This window comes from Lycium ferocissimum, chromosome 7 (genome assembly GCF_029784015.1).
Source record: "Lycium ferocissimum isolate CSIRO_LF1 chromosome 7, AGI_CSIRO_Lferr_CH_V1, whole genome shotgun sequence".
Lineage (NCBI taxonomy): Eukaryota > Viridiplantae > Streptophyta > Magnoliopsida > Solanales > Solanaceae > Lycium > Lycium ferocissimum.
Window position 1 is genome coordinate 39,882,455 of NC_081348.1, and position 6,707 is coordinate 39,889,161.

Sequence of the window (6,707 nt, forward strand, 5' to 3'; positions counted from 1 at the left end):
TTCGGACTGCCTTGGACACTGGTTGTGGGGGTATGCTTCCTGCTTGGTAAACTTCTTTTTCCAAGTGTAACTTGATTTATGAACACACTATATTTTTGTGAATGCAATCCGCCGTAACATGTGGGGCTCATAGCTTTGTTAGGGAATTTAGAGACTAGAAAGTTTTGTCTTGATCTTTTCTTTTGTCTTTAGCAAAGTTGGAGATTTTTGAGCTATATACTCCTTTATGACAATCAAGGAGTGTGAAAGGATGGATAGGATCTTGTTTTCTTCTTAAAAGGACCTTACATAGTGCAATAGCAAGAAGCTAATTTTTCCGATCAATGGGTGATTCCAAATAACGAATGATCATACAAGAAAAATACAAACGCATACTATTAATATGATCACTAAATGTACATCTCCATATATATATGTTACTATATACTGTGATTCTTATCGTAGGTAATATAACAACAATATGATGATAAATCTATGACTTCTTATTTCTCCGAACATAATATCGTTACATAAATTTCTGCACTTTAAGTATATTTTATTTTTGAGATTCTCTTATGAATGCATTACTTTTTTTTTTTTTTTGATATTTAGCAACGGTACGTAGTTCCTTTCTTTTTATTTCTAATCTTCCACTAATTGCTACTTCTCATTTTAGGATTGCCTTCCTTTCTTTTCTCGGACTTAAATTATCTGTTTCTTTTGAGATCAAATATCTCTTATTACGAATAACAATAACCTCTACATACATTTACTAATAAGCATTACAATTATTTATAACAATAAAATTTATTTGTGACTTTATATAACTATCAAGGGCAAGCTAGAAGACTTGGTACGTGTCTTTTTCTCTCTAAAAAAAATGAAGCTTCACTTCCCTTTCCCATGAAGAGACTGTTCCTTGGGAATTATATGACACTTTTATATATTTATGTTTTATTTTTATCTTTTCTATATCAACTAAATTTGTAAATCGCATATGTCATCGCGTGAAGAGCGGGCCACTTAACTAGTATATATATAAAAGCTGGACATTGGCCCGGTGATGTGGCACTCTTAAAAACAATGAAACTTATTTATCTATTTTCTCCTTTTTTTGACTTTTCTCCCATTTATTTGATTTATCATATTAAAATAAAATCCCACCAGTCACTATTGGAAAAAATCACTCCAGAAAACTTTCCAACATCCGCTATTAGAAAAACCCATCGCTTTGTTTGCCTCTCTAGAAAACTTTTCGGACATTTATGACGGTAATTAAAGTAGTAAGTTAAATATAACTAAAACGTAAGATTAAGAGAGATTTGAGGCGGATTTATGAAGAAGATGAAGCGGCACAAAAATAAGGTTTGAAATAATAGGATATCAATAATCATACATACTTACTGTATATTTATTTTCCTGCAAATTTCGATCGATAACGGACTCCTCCGTCCACAATTTTGTATACACACATTGTTTACACTTCAAACATCTTTTTAAACATTCAAATTTTTTAACCTAATACTAAGCTTATTTCTACTACCTTTATTTGATGTGCACCACGTAGCAAATAACTGAGGAAAATGTTTCAGGCTGAACTCTTTAAATAAAGAAATTATTAAATGTTTGGTTTTATTTAGTGTATTGTCTTTTACTTTACGACTACAAAAGTGTGTAGATTCATACTAATTACTTACTCATTGACTTTCGTGATTTGTTCTTTCTTCTTTCTTTTGCTTATAACATCAACTTTTGGAGAAGAGGAGACCAAGTATGTCGCTGTGACGTTTGCACAAGACATCACCAATTCAGAATGAGAGGTAAGTGAAGAAGAAGTGTATGACGAGGTTGAACAAAATAATTTGCCTGTAATGGTTTGAACTATCTCTACTTTGTTTGTTTCTTTTTTTGGTAAAAACAAGTTGGTAAGTTGATAACTTCAGTGCTGGGGCAGTAGGGGCTTTAAAGAAAGGTAAGTTATTCCTTTATTTTATGAATACTAGCTAATTTCTAAAAGTTCAAAAAGCCGGACCAATAATCTTTAATTTGTAATCTGAGATATTTGAATTTAGTTCTCGTGTCTAAGAATATTGGGAAAAAGAGTATAGTTACAAACGTCACTTAGTTATTTCCGTGGTGTAGTTTAGCGGAGTTATTTTCATTGTTTTTCTAATTAATTTCGTACAAATATTTCTTATATCTCTAATGGGGGCCAAACTCTTTTTGTTGGCATATTCTATATCTAACTCAAGATAGCTATTTGTAAATATTTAGTGTTAACACTTGCTGGGACGACATCGTGCGGCCTTTCAAATTGAAGATTTTATAAAAGATAAAGATGAAGTATGTAATTTTCTTTGGGAGACATTATTGCTATAGAGAAGGTCATTGATTAAACTGGAAAACAAAAGTTCAACAACTCTTGGGGAAGATACTTTTGAAGATATTTAACAAGCAATGTCTGGTAATTTTGTCTTCCTGTTATTAATGTTTCTATCTTTTTTTCGGTGTTAGTGTTATTTCAATTTGATCACTTATATTTATTCCTATCGGTATAAAATTACAAAAATGCATGTAGTGCATTTATTTGAATTTGTTGTCACATTTTTAAAAAATATGTAGTTTTCCTTGTAAGATTTGATTTTTAAAAGAAAAACTGTATTTATATCCTTTATTCTATATCCATTCTTTTAGTTTTGGTATTATTTTTATATATAGATATATTAACTAAATTTATAAAAAGATATACTCACGCGGGCAAATTAACTAGTTTGTAATATTTGTATCATATGCTGAATAAAATTACTCATCGTAGGTGATTATAAGCTTTTCTTACCACTTTGATTAAAAATATAGTATAAAGTAACGCCCCGCTCAATTGGAACAATAAACTAGGGAGGGAAAAAGATTATAACCAAAGAAAAAATAAACTCAAGATCAATTAGAATTCTTTCATTTTGTTTGAAATGTTTTAGTATTAGAATATTAGAGCCCGACTAAGTTTGAATTCACGCCGGGAAGTCCCACATTAGGATTAAAGCGCTTCCTAATAAAGGTGATGGGCTCGAACCCGAGACATTTGGTTAAGGACGAAAGAATACATACCACTCATCCACAACCCTTGTTAGTTACTATAACAACAGATACACACACGTGACTCACGCTCATCCTATCATAATCTGTCCACAATTATTAGAATAACTAGTATAGTGTACGCGCTTTGCGCGTGATCAAAACACGTACCTCATTTGACAACAAAAATTATAGAAAAATGAATTAGACTTAGTTATGAACTTCATCGTTAATCCGTCGTTAAATTGCTCGTAGCTAACAATTTTTTTTGATAATTCGTCGTTAATCCATCAGTATGTAGGATTAGCGGCATATAAGTATGTCAGTATGGCTTGGATTCTACAATCAATTATGCAATACGTCTTACCTTAAACAATAAGGAAAAATTTATAAAAAAATAAGTAGTTGATTTTACATTTTTAAATATTAAAAAAATAATTAAATAACTATTTTATCCAAAAGTTGTACTTAAGGTAAAAAGGGGAACGACATTTCTCTAAGAGTCTTCGTGCTTTTAATAGAATAAAAAATTACTGACAATTCACTCAAAATACATTTTGTCTTCTATTGTATAATTCTTATTGTTTCAAGTTTGTATTTTACTAATTTGACTCTCATCAATACTATACTATAACTTATTTTATGATTTATTTTGCCACCAATGCTCTTCTTTAAAAACAAATTTATGTACTCTTAAGAGTTTTGTCAACTTGAAAAATAATTTTACTGTATACTGAATTTTAAATAAAAATTGAATTAGACTCTTCTAGTTAGTTAGATGATTCAAAGAATTTTTGTTTAATTAATTCTAAGACTTCATTATTTATTCTCTACATTAAAAAAAATATCTTTCGTCGAGTCAAATTCTTTATGTTAACCATCCCAAATTCTAAATATTTAATTCGATCTAACATCAATAATGTTTAATGGTAACTATTTTTATAATGAGAATTCTAAGTTTGGACTATGTAAAAGCAAATCATTCGCTTTTAGATGAGAACATTACTAAAAGCATAAACCATATCTTCTGCTGTAGACACGTAATTTTGACTCTCCCCGGTGTTTCACCTTATAGTGTTTAAATATTTTGTTTTATTTTTTTTTAATTTTTTGATGGGTTGATTTTATTCTATTTTTATTTTAGTAGGCTTATTTATGAGAATCAAAAAGCAAAAAGTATTTACTATTTTTAGAGTATAAGTTTTGTGTTCAAAAAATGAAAAATTACAAAAATATGTTTATTTTTTAGGATTTAATTTTGTTTAGCTAGTTGTTTTCTTTTAAATAGTAGTATATTTTTGTCTATCTAGGAGTAGTTATTAAGGACTAGAAACAAGCAATACACAGATGGGATAAAGAGCTTATGTGGAGCCTACATGACTAATTTTTTAGTCCAAGTCATATTTCCATCCAAAAAGGGCAAATATAACAAGTATCCTAACGGCGAGGGCAAATTTGATCCTAAACTTTGACGAAGGGCAAATTTAAACTATAAACCATACTTGGAGGGTAAATTTGACCCTTTTCCCCAAGTAAAATGATCAATGGCCTCACAAGCAAAGGAAAACAAGAGAAATTACTCTCAAGTAATGATCCAATGTATTTTACATCTATGAACGGGTTTATGTTAATAGATAATGATTTCTAAAATCTCATTAAAATCTCTCAACCAAATCAATGAATTTCCCTAAGCTTTCAAAGCTTTTTAGAGTGTGATAAATACAATCAATTCAACCTCAAGTTAACTATCCTATCTCTAGCTCAAGTTATTAGATGGATTTAATGACCCAAATCCTTGCTATCTAACTATTTTCCTAACTTTCACTTTCTATCTCAAGCAAAGCAAAAGTACTTAGGCACAAATAATGTTTGCAACCATTAAGAGACATTAAAGTATGAAGAGTTGATAGAAAAACATTAACCCACTTCATTAGAAATAAAAATTGTTCAATACATAAGCAAAATAAGAGATTTAATTTTTTATTTTTTTTTATTTTTTATTTTTAAACCAATCCACTAGGCGGTGCCTAGGGCTAATTTTTATTAATCAATAAAAGCAAACCTCAAAGAGAAGAGTACAAGCAAGGGGGCTAGGCCTTACCTACTATCCTAATGAGGTAATGAACGTCTACTAATTAACAAGCATGAAGAAAATAGAGCTAGAGAAAACTAGGTATTCTCTCGATCATCAGAGTTTATAATGCACTCTATGATGATATGCAGAATGAGGATGCTTAAGAAATGCAAAAATAAAAAATAATAAGAATAAAGTTGAGTTACCAACCTCAAACTTTATTTTATATATGTATGACCTAAAAAAGATAGCTCGCCCGTCTAAAGTAACTTGAAGTATTTTCTTTTTGTCTTAACTTCAAATCGTCAACAACACTTGATAGTTCATCACTTCTTCGAGAGATTTATTGGATCTTGTTAAAGTTGTTGACATCAATATATGATTCACCTTTGCCGGCCGCATCTAGAGGGGTGCCTTGGAACAAATCCCTCGTTCACCCTACCATCCCAACTATGTTGTCTTCCATGTGACTTCTTTTTGCTTTTGTTGCTTTCACTTCTTTGTTGCCTAGGTGGATCCCCATCCTTAGCCACCTTATCAAAAGCATATCCAGCATATCATCCTCATCATCCCCATCAAACATGTCGTAGCCCAAGTCAATATCATGTTGTAGTCAAATTAACTCTGAAACTACGGCTCTTAGCGCAGGGCTCTTTGCACTACTCCCATATCCTTGGTGGTAATGGACAAGCTCTTTGTAGAGTTATCAATTGCATTCAATGTATCTCTAATTGTCATAGATGGATTTGCCTTACTTGAAGGCACAAATCTGGTCTTGAGGACTTACTTACTCACGGAGACATTGCCTCTTCCTCTTCCTCTGACGCACACCTAGGAGGGCTAGCTTCCCGGGTTTTTCCTCCGAAACAATCAAATTGTTTGTAGCAACACAAAGTATTATTTTTCTCCTGACACCGCTTGAAATTTTTGCATCAATACAATGGTTCAAAACATTTTGAGTTGGTAGAATTAAATTGTGGATCGACGCATAACCGAACATTTCTGTTGCACCCCTTTCCCCGCTTGGATAACTAAAATGAGAACCAATATGACTTCCACTGAATTTTTGTGTGCAACCAATGTCCAATTTTTTCCATTCTTTTTAACTTGCAACTTTTCTTTGCCCCCTTTTGAAAATTTTTAAAATCAACTGCTCCTTTTTCCAAAAAACTTGGGGCGCCGAAAACCCTTTGGGGCCCCTTTTTGGCCTTTATTTAATTCCCAACCCGATTCTTCCATATAAATAGGGGACCAATATTAAGAGCCATTAATAAATCTCTTAGCACCCAACCCGGTTTTTTAAAAACCGGATTTAAGTCCCTTCTCCATTGTGGCCGCCCATTTTGCAATGGAATTTTTAACCTCTTTCCCATTTTTTATGAACAAATTTCTTGTATCAACCTCCTTTGGGGAAAGACGATTTTGCTCCTTTGGGAAAGCTTCCATTTACCCGTTTCCCTACCAAAAAAGCGCTTAAATCAAGCTTATGAACAAAATTTTTAACAACCCTCAAAATTTTGTTAAATTTTCAAAAACCCCATTTTCCATAATTTCAACGATTTTAAATTTTTCGTTTTTTTAA